Consider the following 12,156-nt stretch of genomic DNA (forward strand, 5'->3'; position numbering starts at 1 on the left):
TCTTTAATGCAGTGGTTTCCATTGCCTTCTGCATCCTCATGTCGTTGATCATTGCTGATTCTTCCGCCTTTAGGGGCAATTTCCCACCCCTAGGACAAGAGAGTGCCTTGCACCTCTATCCGCTCCTCCGCCCTCTTTGACAAGGCCGTTGGCAGAATGAGGCTGACTTCTATGCCGGAAGTTTTCAGCCACCAATGCTGCTTATTTATCAAAACTTAGGCAGTGGCGGCGATCGAACCCGAGGCCGAAGAAGTTTTGAATATGAATCAAAGACGCTACCCCTAGACCACGGGTAGCTTACAGCTTTTTCTCTGTCCAGTTCACTCTGTTGGTCCAGGTAGTCGCTTATGGTCTGTGAAAATACATCCACATTTGCTTCATTACTCTGCAATTCACAATGAAGTGCCTGACACAGGGTTCACCGAACCACCGTCATTCTTTTTCTCTAACGCACCACTTTGTTACAGCCCGCGGGAAACACAAATACATACGAGTACATCTGTCCGTGAGTGCTCTGATTTCTCATCTTTCATTACGATGATCATTGCGCCCTATGTAGGTGGGCATAATCCCAAATCTCCACACTCTGAGGAAAAAAATTGTGATTGAAATTTCGTGACAATATCCAGCCACAAAGGAAAACGGCTTCCGTTTAGTGATTGCCGCACCAGTTCACGTACCATATCCGTGACACTCTCTTCGCTATTTCGTGACAGAACAAGACGAGGTGCCCTTCTCTGAACTTTTTCAGTGTCCTCCGTAGATCCAATATGATGCGTCTCCTACACCGCAAAGGACTACTCCGGAAGAGCACGGACAAGCGTAGTGTGCGCAGTCTCTTTAGAGGTCCCGTCACACGTTTTAAGTGTTTTGTAAATAAATTGGGGTTTTCGGTTTATTTTACCCACAACATTATATGTGATAGAACCAACTTAAGTTATTCGTAATAGATATCCATAAGTAAGTAGTTGAGTTTATAGCCTTTATATTTGTGTGATTTTTTAGTATAACCGAAATTTAGTCGATTTCTTTTAGTACTCATGTGGTCGACTTCATCTTTTTAATTATTTAGAGTCAATTGCCACTTTTCGCACCATACAGATACCTCGTTTAAATTGTAGTGGAATTTGTTTTGAGCATCTGATGACTTTATAAGACCATAAATGACAGCTCCATCTTCCCACAATCTACGAGTGCTACTCATATTGTCTCCTAAATCGGTCATGTAGACGAGGAACAATAGAGGGCCTATAACACGCAACAGTCTGGAACCGCGCGGCCGTTACGGTTGCTGATTCGAATACTGCTTCGGGCAGGGATGTGTGTGATGCCCGTAGATTAGCCACGTTTAAGTAGTTCCAAGTTCTAGGGAACTTATGAACTCAGAAACCATAGTGCTCAGAGCCATTTGAACCATTTTTGGAAGCCTATAATACTTCCTGGGGAACGCCAGGTATTTTTTCTGTTTTACTCGATGACTTTCCGTCTGTTACTACGAACTGTGACCTTTCTGGCAGGAAGTCACAAATCCAGTCACACAACTGGGACAATCCTCCGCAGTCACGCAATTTCAACAGAAGCAGCTCCTGCCCGTGGAGAACGGTGTCAATAACTTCCAGGAAACCTAAAAATACGGAATTTCTGGAAACCTGTAGCTACGGAACACTATGACAACCCCGTCAATAGCGTTCATTACTTCCTGACAATAAATTGGTAACTGTGTTTCACAAGCCATTATCCGTTTTTCAATAAATTGTTTGCTTTGAGGTAACTCATAATCTTCGAACAGAATATATGTTCCTAAGCACTACGGCAAATCGACGTTTACGATTTGGGTCTGTAATTCAGCGGATTAAAGCCATTTCCTTTCTTAGATATTGGTGTGAGCTGCGCAACTTTCCAGTGTTTAGGTAAGAATGACTCGACGAGAAAGCGCTTGTACATACTTCTATAAATATGAAACTACTTTATCAACATACTCTGAGAGGAACCTGTCTGGTATACAGTAAGGACCGGAGGCTTTGCTTTTATGATTTAAATTGCTGTGTTACACCAAGGATATCTGCTTGTAAGTTACTCACGTTTCCAGCTTATCTTGATTCGAATCTGGAATATTTACTTCGTCTTCTTTGGGGAAAGAATTTGCTAAATCCGCTTTTAGTAACTCTGCTTTAATGGCACTGTCATCAGTAGGGTGTTATAGTGTAATCGAGATATTCATTGCATATTTCCGCTTGCGTACTTTATATACGACCAGAATGTCTTTGGATCTTCTGCCACATTTTCGATTGAGTTTCGTTGTGAAAACTATTAAAAGTATTTGTCATTCGAGTTCGGAGTAAATTTCTAGCTTCTGTAAAACTTCACCACTCTTGGAGGTTTCGCGTTCATTCTAATTTGATATGCTTTTTTCGTCGCTTTTGCAACAGTGTTCCGACCAGTACTGTGTAATGTAGGGGATCAGTAGCATTTCTTATTAATTTATTTGGTATATGTTACTCGAGAGCCGTCGATAGTATTTCTTTTAATTCAAAGCATTATATAAATAAATAAATGAAAAACTAAAAACTTTACGTAACCAGACTTCGTATCTCGTAAACGTTTTTTTATCTGGCTCGTTCGAGTAGCCACGCCTCCCTCAGCCAGTGACATGTAAATTCATTTCCCTTTTCCTTGTTCGACTGCTATTAACATCCACAGGAGGGAACAACGGATAATTTTCTGTGAAGTACAAAACGCCTGGTAGCTTTTATCACTACAATTCGCACTTAACTGATGACGTTCGCTTTACGTAACAACGGAAGCTTACTAGCTTATAAAAGGCGATGTTCCTAACTCCTGGCTACTATTCGCCATGCAGAAGACACTCATTGTCATCGTCGTGGTCGCCGCCTGTGTCGGTAAGTCAATTCGCCGAACAGAACCACGTAACTTCGTTTGTAATCGACTCTTAGACGCATTTTCAATTTGTAACAGATATACCAATAACGATGTTTGACCTCTAACTACGTTTCGAAGAGGTGAACAGCTGGAAACGAATTACTTGTTGCTAATCTTTGAGACACTCCGTTAATCCATTCGTTCCTTATATGCATCCCCTTTCATCGAACTGCACTGTATGCGTTCACCAGTATACAAGCCTTTATTCATTTGTTCTTGTACACTGACTGACGGGACGGACTCAACAGCGTCATAGTTTTTGCTCTCACCTCATATTGCTTGACAGAAAATATTAAAGGTGGAACCATAGGCATAACTTTTTCTAGTAATATCTGATATGTGAAGAAAGGGAAACGTAAAGGATGAATGAGGCATGCGTCGCTTACAGCAGAGTGAGACTATGTGCACTTAATTACCTAGAAATAAACTCTGGGAAAGAAGATTTATGTTACCAGTCAGTAACTGCTAGCTCCAAAAACAGCACCCATTTGGAACAAAATGCAGCATGAAGTTGCTATGTTCACATATTCCGAGCTGTGATAGCATTCCCGTTTAAATGTTTAAGTAAGTGGAGTTCGTTTGACCAATATCTAACAGACGTTTCCTAAATTTCAATAACTCAATGAACGCTGTGCTTACATATCGTTGCGATGACAAGACTATAGAAACGAATTTTCTTCCAAAATATACGGGCTATACTACGGATTATTTATAGCGATAATTTAAAGAACAGTTACGACATAGATATCATACAAATTTCCACAAGCTAAACAGTAAATTAACTACCTTGATATTTCGTAAATAACTTTAATGAATATATAAATTTTTGTCGTTTTGTGCTCCATGGCTGCGTTTACATTCCAGTTTCGTTAAATTAAGAGTTAGTTCCATTTTAATGGGATGCAAAGAGATGACGAGCGATTGTGGTAACTGTATGGTATTGTTCGTAGCGTTCGTCACATAGCTCGACAGGCGATCCTGCGGCAGTCGGTTCTAAATCTAAACCAATTTTGCACATATTGGGTCATCCGTGAGGCAACGTGGCTCATGTGCTGCTTCTTAACCGGACAGGGCTTTTTACTGAGTATTAACAGCTTTACGATACAAGGTCTAAATCTTTGGTGTCTCTTCCATTGTGTCGAATAGGCTGGGACGGAACTCGGTTGATGTAATGTGCGTGTACAGTCAACAAATGATTGCAACTTAAGAAAAAATTCGATAGTTAATTCAAGAGGAAAAGCTTCATAAGTTGAGGAAGTCGTTTACGCTTTGGTCCACCTTTGGCGCTATGTAAGCAGTTATTAGTATTGACATTGTTTGATAGAATGGTTGGATGTCATCTTGAAGGATATCTTGGTACATGCAGTCCCAATTGCTCTTTAGATCTTCAAAATGCCGAGTTGCTTGGAGGGTCTTTCCAATAATGCTCTAAACTTTCTCAACTGGGGTGAGATAAGCTGACCTTACAGTGTAACGTATGTTTTGGAAAGCACGAAGGCAAGCAGCTGAAAGGGTCGCCGTGTGCAGGAGGGCGTTATCTAGCTGAGATGTAATCCCATAATGCCTTGCCATAAAGGGCAATAAAACGGGCTTAGAACATGCTGTAAAGGTGGGTGGATGACACTCAAATGGGTCCTGCTATGTTATGATATGGCACATCCATCCCTGCGTGTCTGCAAGTACGTCTCCACTGGTCATTAAGTTAAATTACTCTTATAGACACAGAAGTGAATGTAATTCCCATTGAATGGATGACAGTTTGGTAAATTATTACAGATTCTGGAACTGTTTTCTCACAACTCAGAGGTCAGTTGACCATAGTAAATACAGGAAAAGCATCGAGATATAGTACTGTGAGACTTTTGATGTGTAAAGTGAACATTTAGTAACTGTTTAGGTCTCTCATCTAAATAAGTTCAACTTTCCGTTGTGAATGATGAATGTACTGGTGCAATTGCGTTGTATGAAACATATTAAAACTACAAAACAATTCCTTTGCGCAGGAGCCATCTCTGCACAGGTGGTATGTCCCAAGGAGTGCCTAGGGCTGGCAGGAGGGCCTCCGGTTGCAGAAGACGAACTGCAGTCTGGTTTGTATATTAGCACTACATATGTCTGAAAAATATACTAAAAGAAATATTTTTTAAAATTAATTGAGTATTCCAAAAATTATGCGATTTTTATGCTCATATTCTTTTCAATTCTTCGTTGCTATTTTCATACAATTAATAAGTACTGATATTTGTTGGTGCTTGTGGTAGTTTAAAATATTTACTGCTAACTTTTAAATATATTTTCTAGGTCATATTTTTATGATGAAAAATTACATATGTTACTCTGCTTTTAATCAGCGATTTTATTTTCAAGCGATGAATTTATGTCAATCGTTACAGTTTGAGCACGACTATTAAGTAAATAAAATTTGCAGCACCTTTTAAACGTAAAGAAGTGCCCTAGAAAAAAATTTTGACACTAACTTGTGAAACTATATTTGCAAGAAAGTAAAATTCTGACATAAAAGAATACCAAATAGTAAGGCAGACAACACACTTCAGTTACTTATCTTATAGTTGGTAATTATTAGTGTCCGCAAATCGGTCTAAGCTGTTTCGAACAAACACAGCTGCCTCGTGGTATTGATTATAACATGGGTTAAATGGTTATCACAGGTAACAATTAACACCATCAATAGCCGAATAAGTTGCACACTTAACAGGTATTACCTGAGCCCGGTTTGTCGTAATCGTTGCTATGAATTAGTAGATACACTAGTGGAAACTCACCGAACTACAACCAAACTAACTCTTAACGTATCCGCCTCTTACAAGTAAGGCCGTTTGTCGTAAGATATCACTTACAATTTTCGTACAAAAACCCATTTACCCAAAGACGGCACTAACCTTACCTTATCCAGCTGTACCGCAGTGACCAACATACGTCTTTCCTTATTGCCACATTTCAGTATTTGACAGTAAATAACGTGCAATGCGAAAACACAATGCAGTTCTTATCGTACTCTTGCCAACAAAAGGTAACACTTAAATACGCACGCACTTAACGGCGTTTAGAAAACTTCATAAAACACATACAGTGAAACTCAGTGCTCGCTCGGACATGGATATCATTAACTCGAGTTCTCGGTGAATCCAAACAGATACAAACTTGATCGAGTGAGGTTCGCGCGACTCTCTCCGTCGGAGGTTCGCGTCCTCCCTTGGGAATGGGTGTATGTGTAGTCCTTACCGTAACTTATTTTAAATTATATTCAGTAGTGTGTAAGCCTAGGAACCGATAACGTCAGCAGTTTGGTCATATAGGAACTTACCACAAATTTCCAAAAAATAGAACATCCTTGCTCAGTCCCGGTTCCTTAACCGTGTAAACAGAACCACAGAGTGATGTGCGTAATTGATTCCCCGTCAGTACACTCTCTCAACTAATCATGCAATCCCTGATATAGGCTATCAGTACAAGCTATCAGGCTAATTCCGCAAATCCAGAGATCTCAATGCACAATTGATAGTAAAAAACACCAGACAGACAAACTAATGATAACTTATACTCCGGGCAATTTGCATGCAGAAAAGAAAGTAGAGCTGGTAGAATGTAGCTGATTGTAGCTCCTGCTTTCAGCATCCGTAAGTGGATTACCACGTCATCGGGTAGCTGAATAAAGCGATTGTAAACACTTTTACTTCCAGGAAAATACTCAGCAGTAACTAATTCAACTTTACTGCACAGGACGCGATGGGAGGGACCTGCCCCGTCAAAGTCTACGAGCGCCACTTCCCGCCTCAGCGACCAGAGCAGATAGCAAGCCGATACCCCTGGAAAACAACGTTAGCGAAGTGTATAATCCAGCGTCTTGGTATTATCTGGTAATTAGTTTATCACTAAGTGCATGTGGTTTTTTTTAGGAGTAGTCTGAACTTTACTTGTTACTCATTGAAGGCGTTGTGTCCCAAACTCGAAGGTAAATTTAAATACCCTGACGGAAAAAATGTCACAATACCAAGAATAATTAATGTGGAGGACGGTGGAGCTGTTGTGTGATGATGCTCCATATGGGTTCGATTGGAGACAGATGTGATGATAGAGCAGGCTGGGGCAACATGTCGACACTTTGTAGAGTATGTTGAGTGAAAACAACTGTATGTGGGAAATACACCCTGGAACGCTGTTCGTGAATGGCAACACAATAGGTTCAATCTACAGGTTGACGTACAGATTTGCTGTCAGAGTGCGTTGGATAGCCATAAGAGTACTCCATCTGATATATGAAATCGCATCGCAGACCATAACTCTACGTATAGGTCCACTGCGTCTAGAAAGTAGACAGGTTGGCCGCAGGCCCTCAAATGATGTCCCAGTAACCAACACACAGCCGTCACTGGCAAAGAGACAGAACCTGCTTTCACCAGAAAACACGACAGACTGCCACCGCGCTGTCCAATGGTTTGGGCACAGCGGAATGCACGCTACAAGGCGTCTGGCTCAGAGCTGTCCTTGAAGTAACAGATTTATAACAGCTTTCTATGGCGCTATGATGTCAACCGCCGCTGAAATATGCCCCAGAACTACACGCCGAACGTATGGTCTTCGTCGTGCCACGTAGCCATCCGGAGACCGATCTTCTTGCGACTGTTTAATCTCGTGACGACCGATTTCAGCAGTAGCGCAGAGTGGCTACGTTCCTGCCAAGTCTTTCTACAGTATCGGAGACGGAGCATCCAGCTTCTAGTACTATATTACACGACCTCGTTCAAACCTAGTCACCATAAACGCGTTCTTGACTAACAGCAGCACACCGTGTCCACTATCAAAAGTAACTAGTGCTCACGGCTGCTACAGCGTGTATTTAGAGTAGCTCTGATGTCTCACAACTATTTCTTGGTGTTGCGACTTTTTCCGCCAGTGAAGGTTAGCCGAGGCTCGCACGATGCCGTGTGGTATATTTTGGAAAATGGTACGCCTAATAGTGTCGATTCCTATTGCTTCAGAAGGGATTCTCATTACAGCTTTTCTAATTTCACGTGCTGTAACGTGGTTTAAGTAGTAAGGATCTGGGTCATTTAGCCTTAATTTTCTTTCAGAAAGTAGTTTTTATTAGCATTTGGGCTGATTAAAGCTGAAAAAACCTGTTCACCTTGTCAGCTGGCTTTTTCTGTCCTTCACCCAAGCTACGGAGATTCTTCCACGTAACCTAAGCTCTCGTACAGTGCCACCTAAGGTATGCCATATTTTTGCATTGCAGACTTATTGCTTTCCCCGGTTGAGCAATTTTCTGTATCCTTCGTAGCACCAGCTAGCATCATACCTGTGGATGAATATTTGACATAACTGAAAGTTTTGTATTATTCGTATATGAGCCATGAACTTATTAATAAGTTTCTGGATCTTTGCTCAGTTGTTGGTTCACTGATTATTTGATGTTACAGCGTTTATGAGCACTACGCTCCAGAGATCCACGGTCGATATGATTAATGTTCCCATAAGCTGCGTGGCCGGCCATAGGTGGCCGAGCGGTTCTAGGCGCTACAGTCTGGAACCGCGTGACCGCCACGGTCGCAGGTTCGCATCCTCCCTCGGGCATGGATGTGTGTAATGTCCTTAGGTTAGTTAGGTTTAACTGGTTCTAAGTTCTAGGGGACTGATGACATCAGATGTTTAGTCCCATAGGCTCAGAGCCATTTGAGCCAATACTATTTGAGTAATACAACCCAGTACGTTTTACTTGTCGGCAAGTGTTTACCAGAGACAAGTGCATTGTCAGGAACATCTCTCGGGAGCATGATTTCACAGCTTTTATTCTCTATATACGTAAGTGATCGGACAGGCTACAGAGATTTACGTCTTTCTGCTGATGATTCTGTGATGTACGGCAAGGTGTCGACGTTGACTGGCTGTAGGACGACGCAAGATGACGTAAACAGAATTTCTAGTTGGTGTGATGAGTTGCAACGTGCTTTAAATTTAGAAAGATATAAGATAATGTGATCGAGTAGGAAATAAACAATTCCTGTAACTTTAGAATACAGAGATAGTCATCGATTCAACATCTAGGCGAGAATTTACAAAGCAATATGAAATGGAACGATCAGGTCAGGTTTTTAGCAGGAAAAGCGAATGATCGACTTCGGTTTATTGGAAGGATTTTGGGTTAATGTAGCTCATTTATAACGGAGGCGGCATATAGAACGCTGGACCCTTTCTTGTGTACTGCTCATGTGCTTGGGATACTCACCAGGTCGGGTTAAAGGAAAACATCGCAATAATTCAGATTCGTGCTGTTAGATATATATATATATATATATATATATATATATATATATATATATATGTGTGTGTGTGTGTGTGTGTGTGTGTGTGTGTGTGTGTTTGGTTTCGCTATATTTATTAAAATCCACTGCTTGGTATAAAAACAACCTCGCAGTCCTTCAACTCCTCAATAAGATAAGCTTCAGAGACGGTAAACAGGAAAAGAAATCATACAATAGGCTTTTGAACATCATAATAAATTAAAATCCGGCACCACTGGAACGGTACCATGTCCATCGCGGCATAATTCTTGACGTTTCCACAATGTAAATCATGAATCCTTGCCTATTGTCAGTTTGAAATAGTTAATTGTTAACTCTTCACCCACGACGATAATACAACACTTACTTGAACCGTAATAGTTTTTCTGTGATGCCTCCTCGACACATATACTTTCTGTTGTGTCAAACTAAGAAGAGATATTAAAAGACTATGCCTTGGTCAAAAACGTTTACTGATATATGCCGCCTTTCGCAATTGAAAGCTATGCAGTATTCATACTCTTTGCCAAAAACGATGGGTGAGAACGAAGCAAACAACCCCATTTATAAAATACTGATTGACATTTGTGCACGATGAGTGTACAGACGGTCTGTTGCTGTTCCTATCTCTCTGCTATAGAAGTGCACAGCAACAAAATAGCTAAGGAGACACTTCCTGCAAACGTAACATACAGGTCCTTGTGTATTCTCTGCAATTCGTATGCTACATTCGTTGATATAAAGAGTTAATTGTGGAACGTGATGATGGCTCGAGATATGATAGAGACAAAGTAATAACCAAGTTCTTTTTCTTGTCCTCCTCTCTAGCGTCCACCGCTTCGTCCATCTAGGGGCTAAACTACGACGCAAGAAGGTGGATGAGCTCTTACCAACCAACAACCTCACTGACGTACAACGGCTACTGACAATTCCAGGCCTGTTGCTGTTCACCACCGTAGTAATGATAACATCTTCACTAATAAATGCAGACTATTTGCTACGATATCTGTCGCTCTTTCAATAATACGAGTAATAACAGCACCATATGCAGAAATAACTCGCACGAATATTAATTTCCACAATTCTATTGGAAATAAAGTACTTCTTTTCCTCATGATGATTTGATTTATTTTGTCAATTCATCCCAGAACTTCAGTCTCAATAAAGAAGCTCTACCTTTCAAATTTTCCTAACTGCCTACAACAAAGTATCCTCGTTTCCACACTAGTTCAGTCATAAACGACTGATCCTTGCTTTGTGCAATACGGAGTTAACAAAATAGAAGTTATGACTGTGATTAACAATAACACTGGTCAATCATTACTAAGGTATTAAAAAATTGTAATGACACACATAGATACCTGGATTTCACCCAGTACAACTAAAGAAGCAGCGAAGTGCCACAGAAACAGTACAACTAAAGAAGCAGCGAAGTGCCACAGAAAGAATACGACCGTTTGATGAAAGATATTATCCAGCAACAAAATACAAATTTACATGAAAAAGAATTCGTTAGAAAAGAGAAAATTTTGTTTACGATGAATATACACACCAAGGGCATTAGTTACAGGGTCGTAAAAGGTAGGAGAACCAAAATAATGCCAATCAGAGAGTTCAGATAGAAAAATGCAACTAGAACGCCATCTGAAATCACTATTTCGTAAACAGCAGCACACCTTGCCTTGTTAATTCGCTTAAAGTGCTATTTCAGTTGACAGATCGCAATTTCATTTATGGGACCTTCTCCTCAAACTAAATACATAGGGTTTTCTATCAAACCTAAGCCCCAGTTTGGTACTAGGTCAGTTTGGGGAACCATGTAACCCTGACTGCTGCTATTATCGGAAATAATCGGAATGACGGTATACAATTAATAGTAGCTATTAGCAACGGATTATCCAGTCTCTGACGACGCCCTAATTCACACTCTATCTCTCTTCTGTCCTCTGAAACCCTACTCCTTTCTCATATTTTCATAAAGTCAGAAACTTCCTCATAACAAATCTGAAATACAAATCGTCAAGTAGGAAGGTATTTACTGTATTGTACTGTAAAAATCATCCGACATTACGGTAAACAACATTGTCAACAAAGTATATGAGATAGGATAATTGGCGATTTGGGAGAAGAAGATATTGCAGGTCTTGTAAATAAAACCGTTTTAAATCCAAACTACACTGCAAGGCCAGCTTATGTAAGAGAGTCGCTAGAAGCTGCACCATAATGACACTCGGCGCCCAATCTCATGGCAAAACCACTTGGACTCCGATACCTTTTGAGGAAGGTCTGAAGCAGACACACACAACCTGCACACTCTCCATGCCTATGTTTATCAGGCGAATACAGCATTCACTATTGAAGGTACCTGGCGACTTGGCAGAAGATTTTATTCAGTGCATTCATTCTGGGATTAACACATTCATGCTAGGACTCTATTTACAAATTTTAACATCTCGCTTGCCAGACTCAGACCTGTGGTGTTGCTGTCACCTGTGGGAGCCACACGGCATGGCCCAAAGGTGAGTAAATTGTGTTTATCATGGTGTTGCATGTGAACTAATAAATTCACCTTGGTTCTTTGAACGTAAGTACTGCTTTTATATATGTATAATAAAAATGGGGGTTCCTATTCAAAAAAACACAGTTGATATCGTTTGACCTATGGCAGCGCCACCTAGTGGGCCAACCATAGCTCCATCTCGTTTCCCACTTCAAGCTAGGCGAGCTTCGTTCTTTGTAGTTTTAAGGACCACCCTTATATATATATATATATATATATATATATATATATATATATATATATATATATATATATATATATATACGTTAGTTCATACATTCTTTGTGTGTTTCCCTTGCGTTATCTAGGCACGGACTCGTGTTTCAGTAACTGTGTTCAACAGCGATTAGAATGGAC

At 40.5% G+C, this 12,156-nt stretch overlaps 1 long non-coding RNA gene across 1 annotated transcript; it reads left to right on the top strand.

The window, feature by feature from the left end:
• Nucleotides 1-2,853: 2,853 nt before the first annotated feature.
• On the top strand, nt 2,854-10,353 carry LOC124545502. Its single transcript, XR_006967637.1, has 4 exons — nt 2,854-2,900; nt 4,944-5,030; nt 6,682-6,818; nt 10,068-10,353. It is a non-coding gene; the product is annotated as an uncharacterized LOC124545502 (long non-coding RNA).
• Nucleotides 10,354-12,156: the final 1,803 nt, after the last annotated feature.

Source organism: Schistocerca americana, chromosome 8, assembly GCF_021461395.2.
Source record: "Schistocerca americana isolate TAMUIC-IGC-003095 chromosome 8, iqSchAmer2.1, whole genome shotgun sequence".
NCBI lineage: Eukaryota > Metazoa > Arthropoda > Insecta > Orthoptera > Acrididae > Schistocerca > Schistocerca americana.